Source organism: Bufo bufo, chromosome 6, assembly GCF_905171765.1.
Source record: "Bufo bufo chromosome 6, aBufBuf1.1, whole genome shotgun sequence".
Taxonomy (NCBI): Eukaryota; Metazoa; Chordata; class Amphibia; order Anura; family Bufonidae; genus Bufo; species Bufo bufo.
In genome coordinates this window covers 256,027,086-256,041,540 of record NC_053394.1, presented here as the reverse complement: position 1 = coordinate 256,041,540, position 14,455 = coordinate 256,027,086, and the positions used below count along the sequence as shown (strand labels likewise).

Sequence of the window (14,455 nt, the reverse complement as noted above, 5' to 3'; positions counted from 1 at the left end):
GCCAGATGTGAAGGCACCCTAAGGGCTGTAAATATTGTGGATTTGTGAGTGTGTTTACAGTAAAGTACCAGTGAATGATGTGTATAAGTCATCAGTATCTGATCGGTGGGGGTCCAACATCTAGGACCCCAGCTGATGAGCTGTTTGAGGCAGCATTGGCGCTCTTAAGGGTCGTGGCCTTCTCCGTGCTCACCAAGCACAGCGCCATACATTGTATAGCAGCTGTGCTTGGTATCTCGTTCAGCCCGATTCACCTATACAATGTACGGCGCTGTGCTTGGTAAGCTTTCAGAAGGGGCACAGGAGCGCCGGTGACTTCTCAAACAGCTGATCAGTGGGGGTCCTGGGTGACGGACTCCCACAGAGCAGATACTGTTGGATTGGTCATCAGTGTCAAAATCTTGGAAAACCCCTTTAAACTACTACTTGCTTTGGCTCGAAAGAAAAAAAGAACTGCAGCAAAACCTAATAAAAAAACACCAAAAATGTAATGCATTATTCTAGCCCAATATTGTCATGGCAGAAATACTAAAATGATCTTCAATAATCAAGACCCTTCCATTTTTTCTTTCTTACAGCAGAGTTGCAGGTTTCATTCTACTAAGGCTAATTTACCTTATGTGTATGTGGCAGTTACCATATAATCATTTTAAAACAGGTTATCTGGGCTAGGATCCAAAGAGGTTGTCACATAAACAACACTTATTGCCTATCCACCAATCATTTGAACTGGGTTCCCATGCTACCTTCATCATTACTACGGAATTTGAATGGAGGGGCACAGGCTCCGAATGGCCCACAGGGGTGCAGGTGAATCCCCGGTGGGCCCCTGAGCAAGGTGGGCCCCTAGTCTCCCACCCCCTGGCCAAGTGGCACATGACTTACTGCAGTGCATACAGATATTCAATGTACAGCCTCTAAACCAGCCCATGTTCATATAAAAACTTCATTATTAAAGAAACTCCCGAGTCTATTATAGACATGATCAGATAGCTGAGATGACTTCTAAGTATAGAGGAAAGCTGCCAGTGTCCTCTTTTACCCAGGACCTACCTTCTCAAAGTCACTGCAGGGACCCCCATGTTCAATCATCTGGTAGCATCTTGCTGCTGTGTGAGCAGGTAATAATTGAACGTATTTGTACTGTGGGCCCCCAAAATAAATTTTACTGGTGGGCCCTAGGCACCCCAGTCCGACACTGGAGGGGCAGCATGCATGCACAACCTCTGCTCCATTCAAGTGGGGGGCATTGGACAACCGTTCTCGTGATCAATAAAAGTCGCAGTGGTCATTTCTCCAGAGATAAGACACTAATCACCATCCTGTGGATGGGTGACCAGTGCTGATAAAGTGACAACTCCTTTAGTTATATGTTTACCTCCGCATTTATTTTTCAACTGGTATACTACATGGTGCCTCAGTGTGATTAGAAGAAAGGTGTACAGTCGAGCAGTAGTGTATGCGTCATTGTACAGTCATGGAGCAGAGCTAAACCACAGCCAAGTATCCACAAATCAAAGGAAATAAATATGGGCTCCACAATAGATCCATAAATGTCTGATAGCTGAGGACAGTGGCAACTGTGAAGTGTTAAAGGAGAAGCAGGGAAGCAAGACTGCAAATTATTGTGGTACTTTGCGCTGTAATATTGGTGGATCCTCCACAGAGCCTGATGAGAAGGATTATGTTATAAGCATGTGGCAAATTTCTCCATCTGAAAAATCCACCACAGGATCCGCAGTAGAAATTAATTTTGACCCTCAGCTTTATGATGTGGATTTGCAGCTGAGCATGCTGTCGATCTATGCATAGATTTAGCTCCATGACGCAGATTTCAAGTCTGTGCACGTAAAAAAATCTGCAGCATATAGACTACAGCACAGATTTCATAATGACTACAATAGGAGGCTGATTTTAAAAGATGCCTGGTGGAAAATGTACCGTATCAACATACCTTTACATGGCTCAGGCCACACTACCATTCTGCAAATAATTCTGAGGAGGCTTGACAGTTGTTGGCCACTGCGCGCCTGGCCACTGTGTTCATTTGTAGTCTATTTTCGATTTCCACCACCTTCCTTTTGCTTCTACTCACACTGTACAGGCACTACCAGGTTGCTAAACTTTTTTCCCTTTGTACAGTTATATTATATAACTATATATTCTATATTTTTATAGTCAAAATCATACAGTATATATCTCACAAAAATGAAGTCTTCATCATGGGTGTGACTACATCCTCTCTACTCCTTCAGCTTCAGTGCTGACCCATGACTTCTACATTTTACCCTGAAATTAGAAAGCCAACAAGATTTATAAAATAGGCCATGTGAAAAATAATGCTTGGTTTTGTGTTTCACCGATCACAGATACATAAAATAGATCCACTAAAAGACCTCCCCTAATAGGACTTAAAGGGAATCTGTCACCAGTAAACCAAGACCACAGTTAGATAGCTGTAGGTCACCATCCCCCTTCCCCATCCAAGGCTCTGTCCCGGAGACATGAGAATTTTTCATAGTTGTTTGGTGCAAATAGGGAGTCACTCTTGCTCTGCACACACCAGAGCTCGGCACCATCCAGCGCCTAGCCGCTCCCTCCCTGCTTTGTTTGACAGGGCTGGAGAGTGGTGATGTAATCTCTTCTAGCCCTGTGTTCTCACGTATAAGCTGTCACTTTGGTTATCTGTGCATGCACAGCTGATTTCAGCCCTGGCAAATATCAAAGCTGTACTGCGCCTTTGCCAATACCCAAAGGCAGGGGCAGACTGGCTATAGACCCTACAGGGAAATTTGCCGGTAGGCCGATGCCCAGGGGGCCACCTGAGCCTTTCTCATAGAAGCCAGCCAGATACATAATGGTCTCATGTTTTCAGTAGCAGAGGTCGTAATAATGCCTGTACAAGCATCATAGACGCCTGTACAAGCAGTTTTCCTCTCTAAAAAATGTCTAATGCGTATGAATATGCACAATAATTTCACTGCCATTCATGAGCGCACTGAGCGCTGGCAGTTGCACAGGCAGCACAGCAATACTGCTGGCACCTGAAAGCTCCAATAACAAAGCTCTGCACAGTACAGAGCTTTGTTATTAGGGAGAAGGCTGCTGATTTGCCAGTATCAGCGTGCTGCCGTGCCATTGGCCGCTCCTCTCACACTCCCCTTCTCCCGCGCTGAACACACAGCAGAAGCATCCATTTAATTTATTATGAAAAAGGGCGGCCCGTGCCATTACCGGCTGCTGATGAAGGGAAAGCATGGCGGGAACGGAGCCTCTGCTGAGCAAAGACCATGAGAGAAGGCTTGTGCCTAGGTGATGTCCCACCCAAAGTCCCAGCGTGCCCTGCAGGCTTCCATCTGCAGCAGGGAGTTCAGTGTGGAGGTTTAGGAATAGAAAAACTAATAGCCAAGAGGCTAAACAAAACCCTGTTTCTGATCCTTATGTTAAAACATAACTTTCATTTGATTGCTCTGATACCTAAACACTAGTGTTGACCGAGCTATGCTCGGCACATCACGGAGTTCGGCCGAACACCGCGTGTGCTCGAGCGCGATGCTCAAGTCAGTGTATTTAAATGTAATTTAGCATCTATTTCTAAAAAGCTTGTGCAGGATTTGAACTCCCAACCCCTTGTACATTAGAGGCAAGGACCTTATCCACACAGCTATAAAGCTGAATGCTAAACTGTGTCAGAAAAACCTCAAAGAAGTTTCTGATGTAGTGAGTATTCCTATTCAGCAGAAGGCTTATTTTATATGTCTGTGCAGGTTAATATGTAGTTGTATAGTGTAGTGGTTAACATCCTTGCCTCTAATGTACAAGGTTGGGAGTTTGAATCCTGGCACAAACATTTCAGAAATAGAGATAAAATTTGTATATTTTATATTTTTTTTAGTAACTGTAAAAGATTTATGGCACAAAATAAATGTGTAATTACAAAAAAATGTAAAATTATATATATATATATATATATATATATATATAATGATACTTCTGATATATATTGATATATATGAATGCATAATATGTGGGAAACTACTATATATTATTATATATTCTAAATATATAATAATATACAGTACAGACCAAAAGTTTGGACACACCTTCTCATTCAAAGAGTTTTCTTTATTTTCATGACTATGAAGGCATCAAAACTATGAATTAACACATGTGGAATTATATACATAACAAACAAGTGTGAAACAACTGAAAATATGTCATATTCTAGGTTCTTCAAAGTAGCCACCTTTTGCTTTGATTACTGCTTTGCACACTCTTGATGAGCTTCAAGAGGTAGTCACCTGAAATGGTCTTCCAACAGTCTTGAAGGAGTTCCCAGAGATGCTTAGCACTTGTTGGCCCTTTTGCCTTCACTCTGCGGTCCAGCTCACCCCAAACCATCTCGATTAGGTTCAGGTCCGGTGACTGTGGAGACCAGGTCATCTGGCGCAGCACCCCATCACTCTCCTTCATGGTCAAATAGCCCTTACTTTCAAAGTTTTCCCAATTTTAATTTTAAAAGTAATGATGGCCACTCGTTTTTCTTTACTTAGCTGCTTTTTTCTTGCCATAATACAAATTCTAACAGTCTATTCAGTAGGACTATCAGCTGTGTATCCACCTGACTTCTCCTCAACGCAACTGATGGTCCCAACCCCATTTATAGGGCAAAAAAAAACACTTATTAAACCTGACAGGGCACACCTGTGAAGTGAAAACCATTTCAGGGGACTACCTCTTGAAGCTCATCAAGAGAATGCCAAGAGTGTGCAAAGCAGTAATCAAAGCAAAAGGTGGCTACTTTGAAGAACCTAGAATATGACATATTTTCAGTTGTTTCACACTTTTTTGTTATGTATATAATTCCACATGTGTTAATTCATAGTTTTGATGCCTTCAGTGTGAATCTACAATATTCATAGTCATGAAAATAAAGAAAACTCTTTGAATGAGAAGGTGTGTCCAAACTTTTGGTCTGTACTGTATGTAAATATATTATGGCTAAAATCATATATATATATATATATATATATATATATATAAATAAATGTTTCTGCCAGGATTCAAACTCCCAAACTTGTACATTAGAGGCAAGGATGTTAACCACTACACTATAGAGCTACATGTTAACCTGCACAGAAATATAAAATAAGTCTTCTGCTGAATAGGAATACTCACTACATCAGAAACTACTATGAAGTTTTTCTGACACAGTTTAGCATTCAGCTTTATAGCTGAGTGGATAAGGTCCTTGCCAGAAACTTTTCAGAAATTAGATTTAAATACACTGGGGTGTCCCCAAGCACTGACTCCATATACGGATATAGCTATATATGGAGTCAGAGCAGGAACTCCTAAGCCGAACTAGAGTCCCGACACCCTCCCCTCTTCAGAGCAGGGGGTGACTGGGGTTCTCACATTGACTTCCATTGTGCTCAGTAGAACACCCGAGCATCGTGAAGTGTTCTACTCCAGCACACAAGCACTTTGGTGCTCGATCAACACTACTAAACACCTAAAGGAGAAAATAATTTTAAAAACATGCTGTTTCTTTAGATGACCTTATGTTGATAGTAGCGTTAATATAGTCTCAAGGGTCTATAAAAGCAGGTACCCTACTTTTATAGACCTTTGAGACTCTATTAACACTACTATCAACATAGGGTCATCTAGGTTTTTAATATTCTTTTTCTCCTTTAGTTGTTTAGGTATCAGAGCAATCAAATGAAAGTTATGTTTTAACATAAGGATTATAAACAGTTTTTTTTTTTAGCCTCTTGGCTATTAGTTTTTCTATGTAAGTACCCTGGACCACTGAGAGGTCTATTTTCCTGTATGGTTTATGTATGGAGCGCAGTGTGCAGAGATCACAGAGAGGACTATACGGTACACTATACTGTGCAACAGTCCAATGTATTGTGTATAAGACTGTCCTATAACTGCCTCCTGTGCATTCGTCCCAGACCCCACCCACTGTCACTAAGCCACCCACTGCTCCCTGCCACAACCACCAGACGTTCTTATTCAATTTTTATTGCATTTAGTTTTGCACAATCTATCGCTTGGATCCCTAGGGATTCAGTCTTCTGAGAGATAAATTTAAAGTGGTCAAAATTTGCTATTTCTGCATTTTAGACATTATAGAGGAGACTGGTCATGGTTTCCCTGCAGAAATAGCAACCCCTTAATGTTATATAGGCCTACATTTTATATATATGAATAACTGCAATTTTCGTACTCCTCCTCAAAAATGGTAAGAGGAGTATTTTTACTCTTCCGGAAAAAAATTTGTGCAACCTCTGCTCAGTAGTAAACAATACTAGGGCATCAGGTACTTATGCACACAGCCACAGATGCCCTCTGCCCTCAGCTGTATCACCATCCTCAGGACTGAGATACAGTTGAATACTTCAGCGGGGGTGGCACCCATCTATTTGTATTTCCCCGCCTTCTGTCAGTTTGGACCCACCTACTGCATGGGGCCTACTCAATATCAAACACAACGCATGGACAGGTATGGCACTGATTCTGGAAGAAAGCATCCTATTATTCATCGAGAAAGCAGAGCCATCATGGAAAATGCACGTGTTTAGAAATTCAAAAGTACCGTAAATCTCTGTTCAAAATGGATTTTCATAAATATGGCTCAGGTTCACCATCATTTAGCAACTCCCAAGTACATGACCCCCAATTAGAGATGAGGAAATCAATTTGTCTCATTAGTCAGACTGTCCCCACAGGTGAAAAAGCGCCCACCTGCCGTATAATTGACAGTGCCCAGCATCATGCTCAAATTCAGCCTTGGGTGCAGCTAATGCACACATGCAGCTAACCACTAACCGGAAGTGTAGTGGACGATCCGAATTTCAGGAAATATTTGACTCGCCACAAATCCGAATGTCTTGGTGCTTTGTGGTAACAAATCCATTTTCCTGACCTGAAATAGCGATAACTCCCCCCCCTCACAACATACTGATTGAAGAAAACGCGACAATTCTCTGATGTCACTGCGCCCGCCCAGCCTGATGACGTAATCATGTCACGTCAACGCGTGTGAAAATTGGCGCGTTTTCTTCAACCAAGATGGCCGCGACGGCTTTTCCGCAATCAAATGGATAAGGTGGGTATGTATTTTTTGTTTTAACCATTAATTATCCCCCTGTTAGGCTGAATGTGACTCTCAAATGCCACAATCACCGTTGAACTCTGTGTTTTAGCGGTTAAGTGACAGTGGGGCGGCTCGATCGCCGTTCCTCGTCATTGTGCGCTCTCCCTACAATGGAATGTGATTCATTACAAAGTAATTCGTAACAAATCAAATTTCTTGTCTAAGTCCGGCGAATAAGTTATTACGTTTACTGTAACATAGCATAACTGCATTATCATCATGTGGGATGATGGGAGATTCTTCTCATTGTATTTTTGGACATTCAATTCATTCACTATTATGTAGTAAGCCTTTGTTACTCTACTGTATGGAGAATCATCACATGTGCTAAGCCACTTCCTGCACCATTTCCTAGCTGTGCCAGTCACAGTCATACACTCATTTTATTACTCTCCTGTGTAAATGCTTAGAAAAAGCTGACTATTCTAGGTTACATTCTGACCACATGGCGCATAGTAACTCGCAGACAATGAACGCCTATGTGAACGTGTGTGCTGTGGTAAGCGCTATTTGATCACCACTTTATTATGTATATTGGTTGTATTGGCCAGATTTATAAAAACCAAATTCCACATGACATCACATGGCTATATGATGCCAAATTATCATTTATATACATATAAAATTTATTCTTAGAAAGCTAGTCAGGTTGGAATACAGATTGCCCTCCGTCCAACTGCAATTGGCCAACTGCGCCGCTTTAATTTTTTTTGCAGTACCTTTCATCTATCACTTTTGTTCTGTTGTTGTGAATTTTTTTAAGGAGTTGTCCCAAGATTTTAACTTATTAACATCCGAGTTACGGAAAGAGTGTAGCTCGCTGTGCTATGCTTTTTCTGTGGCTCTCATTCACTTGTATGGGAGTTACGGAAATGGTATAAGCACAGCCTATTTGGATTTTTCTGTTACTCCTGCCACAACATATGAGGGTTACTCTGATCATATCCGTGTCTGGCTGAGATGGGAATAGCCCATGCTTTAAAATTGAAATGTACAGCGTTTGCCCTGCTGCCACCAATGATTACTAGGGCCCATATTTCATCAGCAGGAATGCATGGTTCGCTAATGTGTGGCAGATTACATGGGGGTCTAGCAGGGTTAGGCCTCATGCACACGAAAGTTTTTTGTTTCCGTGTCCGTTCCGTTTTTTTTGCGGATAGGATGCGGATCCATTCATTTCAATGGGTCCGCAAAAAACGCGGACAGCACACCGTGTGCTGTCCGCTTCAGTATGTCCGTTCAGTTGCCCCGCCAAACAAATTGTGCGTGTCCTAGGATAGGCATTATTAGAATGGATCCGCAAAAAAAAAAACGGATGCCATACGGAACGCCATCCGTTTTTATTGCGGATCCGCAATTTGCAGACCGCAAAACACATATGGTCGTGTGCATGTAGCCTTAGACTGGGGTTCCTTGGGCCCACCAGAGGAAATTTTTCTCGGGGCTCAACCCCCATATCATCGTGAAAGTCTAATAGGTTTTGATTCAAAGAAATAGAACCTAGTGGCAAGGTATTGTCTCCAGAGGGAGCTGAAAATAATTTTTTTTCCCCTCTGGACCTTTGGTGTCCACTATGGTAGAGCCTGGGCTCTAAAGAGGATGCTCTGGCATTTTGGTGGGCCAGTCTGATTCCACCACTTAATGGTGGCAGTGGAGTGGTGTATGGGGGAGGAGACCATACTTACCTTGCGATCCTCCCAGCGGCCGTGCTCTTGTTCTCTGCGAAGCCGCTGGACCACCAACGACTTTTTGTTACATTATAATTATAAGACCACTATGTCACCAATGTTTTCTTTGGGGGGGGGGCTGATTACGTTTTTATACATTGACTGAGAATAAAGAGGGTACATAAGTGTCATACAATATTAGGATGGGTGACGGAGTTGTGAGAATACAGGACTAGACGAGATGTCTAGCCCTGTCAATCAAAGGGGAGGGGGAGTGCCTAGAGGAGGTGGGCATTAGAATAGCAGTGCCCCAAGGCTTCTGGCCTGCCCCTTTGTGCTCAGAAGTGCTAATTTGCATAGTAAAAAAATATTCATGTCTCAGGAGCGCTGCTCCAAACCGTGCATTTACACCGACAGATTATCGGACAGATTTTCTGACCAATCATTGGTCAGATGGCCGCTTAAAAACACAGATCTTTTGTTACACACACCATCTATTGGTCCAATTGGACAGAAATTGGTTAGATAATCTGCTGGTGTAAATCAGCCTGATCAGCCCTACTGACAGAGGCTCTTTAAGGAGTTCCAGAGACTACTATATCCAAATGAACTGTGAATTCAATAATGTACAAAGCAAAATATAAAATTATGATGGCCCCATTGTCACTCATAGACCACCTAGGGTTATACTTATATATAGGGGCGTAGCTAAAGGCTCATGGGCCCTGGTGCAAGAGTTCAGCTTGGGCCCCCCTTCCCTCAGGGCTTTGTTGCAAGGGGCAGGAGAGCAGATAGCCTTCGTGCTGTCTAAGGCAAACATTGAATCAGTACCCCCTTATGCCAAATTTTTGACCTAACCCCTTCGCTCCAGTCAGAGGTGTAACTTGACCAGCATGCACTTTCTATAATGCCATTGTCTTCTTATGTAGCACAAGGGTCTTTGGGCCCGGTAGCGACTGCTACCTCTGCATCCCCTATAGCTACTTATATATAGAACAATGTATGGATCGCATTGCTCAGGATCCCAGTATACAACATGACATGTGGACACAAGAGGAAGGCCGCACAGGATCCCAATATACAACATGGCTGGCCAACAACCCTCATCCATATGACGTATTTGAGAAAATGCATGTCATTATGTTCGAGGGGGAGTGATGCTTGGAAACGCCTCTATGAGTCAGAATGAGAAATTCATACATTACATAGTCACATACTATGCTTAGGCTACTTTCACATCTGCGTTTTTGCTGGATCCAGCAAAAGGGATCTGATTGTATTATCTCCAAAATGAACAAGCCGGGTCCAGCACTAAAACCATTGTAAGTCAATGGGCGCTGGATCTGTCTTGCTCAGTATCCCATGCCGTACACAAAAACGCTGCTTGCAGCGGTTTTGTGTGCGTCATGGGAGTGCAATGAAACAGAACACAGCGCACTCGGATGCACTCCTTTAACTTTCTTTCAGTTTTGTTCCCATTGAACATGAATGGGGAGAAAACCGAAGCGTTTATCTGCGGTTTTGAGATCTTGCAATGGATATCAAAACTGTACAGCAAAACGCAGATGTGAAAGTAGCCTTTCTGTGTTTCATCATGTGCTTTCTTTCTAAATTAACAATATGTTTTTAGACCCCATTTCTCAAAAGAAACACAGAACCAAAAGGGTATATTTTTAGTAAATACAATAAAATATGGGTCTGCATTTTGTCCAGGTATGGTGAGTAAGTTAACGTTTTCTACTTCACATTTAATGGACTCTATAGGACTTCTAACATGAATACTACATACAAGTGCATATAGATTAGACCTCCTATTGGTGAAAGAAAATTCATTTATTCTTTGCAAAGAAGGTCTGAGCAGAAAAAGGTCATAGCAGCCACAAACCTATTCATTGCTAGTAATAATTTAGTAATAATATTGCTCAAGGCTGCTTACAGTAAACCAAACGTCATTCTCCTCAAACGTCTGAACCTTGTTGTTTCTAATAGTTGTGCAAGCTTGCCTTACTTCCCAAAAGTGATACTGAAGTTCTGCTGTGTACATAATAATGTGAAAGAATTTCAAAAAAAAAACTGAGTTGTGCCCGAAATGACCATGTGTATGGATTTAGGTATAAATTGATTCTACCTGAATCGAAAGTACTTGGATGCCTGGAAAATCTCTCCCTCTCTCCAAAAATTCTCCCAAATTGAATATCAAGAAATTCTTATGAAAAAATAATAATTTTGTGGAATTTTGATTCTTAAGAATCATCTTGCTCATCTCTAATTATATATATTTTTTACATATGGTGGGCTATGTAGCCAGTGCAACTAGAAATTTGCTGCTTCACGGCAGCAACATGGGTTGGGGGACCACCATTCTGGAGATAGGTGGGGCTGAAACCTGTCAGTCATTTATACCATATCCTGCGGATATAACATAAATGTCGCAGATGAGAATACCTCTTTATGTCAATGTGAGATATGGAAATAGCCGAGTTAGCGTGCTGTTGATAAGATTGAGTATCTATTCCATAAAAGTATGTACAATGCATTTGGAAATTCTTCAGACCCTTTAAATTTCTTCACATTTTGTTATGTTGTGGTCTTGTGCTAAAAAAATATTTCCCCATCAGTCTCCATTCAATACCCAATAATAACAAAGTGAAAGCATAAGAATTCAGACCCATTTCTATCATAATGTTTCTACCCTTTGATTGGAGTCCAATTGTTGTAAATTCAGTTGATCGGACATGATTTAAAAAGACACACCGCTGTCTATATAAGGTCTCACAGCTGACCAAGCCAGAGAAAAAACAAGCCATAAGGAGAAAAGAACTGCCTGTAGAACATAAAGGCAGGATTGGGTGGAGGCACAGATCTGGAGAAGGATACTGCAACACTGAAAGTTTGCAAGAGCACAATGGTCTCCATAATTCCTAAATGGAAGAAGTTTGGAACAACCAGAACTCTTCCTAGAGCTGGCCTTCCCACCAAACTACACTGCTCAAAAAAATAAAGGGAACACTTAAACAACACAATGTAACTCCAAGTCAATCACACTTCTGTGAAATCAAACTGTCCACTTAGGAAGCAACACTGAGTGACAATCAATTTCACATGCTGTTGTGCAAATGGGATAGACAACAGGTGGAAATTATAGGCAATTAGCAAGACACCCCCAATAAAGGAGTGGTTCTGCAGGTGGTTACCACAGACCACTTCTCAGTTCCTATGATTCCTGGCTGATGTTTTGGTCACTTTTGAATGCTGGCGGTGCTTTCACTCTAGTGGTAGCATGAGACGGACTCTACAACCCACACAAGTGGCTCAGGTAGTGCAGCTTATCCAGGATGGCACATCAATGCGAGCTGTGGCAAGAAGGTTTGCTGTGTCTGTCAGCGTAGTGTCCAGAGCATGGAGGCGATACTAGGAGACAGGGCAGTACATCAGGAGACGTGGAGGAGGCCGTAGGAGGGCAACAACCCAGCAGCAGGACCGCTACCTCCGCCTTTGTGCAATGAGGAACAGGAGGAGCACTGCAAAATGACCTCCAGCAGGCCACAAATGTGCATGTGTCTGCTCAAACGGTCAGAAACAGACTCCATGAGGGTGATATGAGGGCCCGATGTCCACAGGTGGGGGTTGTGCTTACAGCCCAACACCGTGCAGGACGTTTGGCATTTGCCAGAGAACACCAAGATTGGCAAATTCACCACTGGCGCCCTGTGCTCTTCACAGATGAAAGCAGGTTCACACTGAGCACATGTGACAGACGTGACAGAGTCTGGAGACGCCGTTGAGAACGTTCTGCTGCCTGCAACATCCTCCAGCATGACCGGTTTGGCATTGGGTCAGTAATGGTGTGGGGTAGCATTTCTTTGGAGGGCCGCACAGCCCTCCATGTGCTCGCCAGAGGTAGCCTGACTGCCATTAGGTACCGAGATGAGATCCTCAGACCCCTTGTGAGACCATATGCTGGTGCGGTTGGCCCTGGGTTCCTCCTAATGCAAGACAGTGCTAGACCTTATGTGGCTGGAGTGTGTCAGCAGTTCCTGCAAGATGAAGGCATTGATGTTATGGACTGGCCCGCCCGTTCCCCAGTCCTGAATCCAATTGAGCACATCTGGGACATCATGTCTCGCACTATCCACCAACGTCACGTTGCACCACAGACTGTCCAGGAGTTGGCAGATGCTTTAGTCCAGGTCTGGGACGAGATCGCTCAGGAGACCGTCCGCCACCTCATCAGGAGCATGCACAGGCGTTGTAGGGAGGTAATACAGGCACGTGGAGGCCACACACACTACTGAGCCTCATTTTGACTTGTTTTAAGGACATTACATCAAAGTTGGATCAGCCTGTAGTGTGTTTTTCCACTTTAATTTTGAGTGTGACTCCAAATCCAGACCTCCATGGGTTGAAAAATTTGATTTCCATTTTTTTTATTTTTGTGTGATTTTGTTGTCAGCACATTCAACTATGTAAAGAACAAAGTATTTCAGAAGAATATTTAATTAACTCAGATCTAGGATGTGTTATTTTTGTGTTCCCTTTATTTTTTTGAGCAGTGTATGTAATAAGGGAGAAGGGCCTTGGTAAGAAAGGTGACCAAGAACCCAATGGTCACTCTGTCAGAGTTCCAAAGATCCTGTGTGAAGATGTGAGATACTTCCAGAAGGTTAGCCATCTCTGCAGCACTCCACCAATCTGGGTTTCATGGCAGAGTGGCCACAAAGAAGCCTCACCTTAGTAAAAGACACATGAAAGCTCACCTAGACTTTGCAAAAAAAGCAGCTAAAGGACTGTGCGAAACAAGATTGTCTAATGAAACTAAGATTTAACTTTTTAGCCCCAATGTCTGGAGGAAACCAGGCATTGCTCATCACTTGCCCAATACCATCCCTACATTCAAGCATGGTGGTTACAGATTTATACTATGGAGGTGTTTTCATCAGCTGGGACAAGGAGGCTGGTCACAGGGTTGAGGGAAAGCTGAGTGGAGTAAGGTACAGATATATTTGTAATGAAAACATTATCTAGAGTGTTCTGGATCTCAGACTAGGCCAAAAGTTTATCTTCCAACAAGACACTAACCCTAAGCACACAACAACTCTGTGAATGTCCTTGAGTGGCCCAGGCAGAGGTCTGACTTGAACCCAATTCAACATCTCTGGAGAGACCTGAAAATGGCTGTCCACTGACAATCCCCATCCAACCTGACAGAACTTGATAGGACCTGGCAGAAAATCCCCAAATCCAGGTGTGCAAACCTTGTGGCACCATGCCCAAGAAGACTGGAGCCTTTAATCGATGCCAAAGTTGCTTAAACTAAGTACTAGGTAAAGGGTCTGAATACTTATGTCAATGCAAGATTTTAGTTTTTCCTTTTCAATAAATTAGCAAAGATTTGGAAAATTCTATTTTCACTTTGTCATTATTGGGTATTGCGTGCAGAATGACGGGGAAAAACTTTTTATATTATTTTAGCACAAGGCCATAACACAGGGAAAATGTGAAAAAAGTGAAAGGGTCTGAAGATTCTCTAAATGCACTATAGTAAAAATTTTATGAAGCAAGATTCTTCATCTCTCTCACAGCCATGACAATGGTCTTGTACATTGCATTGTTCACGTCT

At 42.6% G+C, this 14,455-nt stretch overlaps 2 protein-coding genes across 2 annotated transcripts in view; one reads left to right on the top strand and one right to left on the bottom strand.

Moving 5' to 3' along the window:
* CDH23 (cadherin related 23) overlaps positions 1 to 14,455 on the bottom strand; it is a 1,196,655-nt gene that overhangs the window by 203,967 nt on the left and 978,233 nt on the right. The gene's annotated exons all lie outside the window — the stretch shown is intronic.
* VSIR (V-set immunoregulatory receptor) overlaps positions 1 to 14,455 on the top strand; it is a 53,091-nt gene that overhangs the window by 13,976 nt on the left and 24,660 nt on the right. The window lies entirely within an intron of this gene.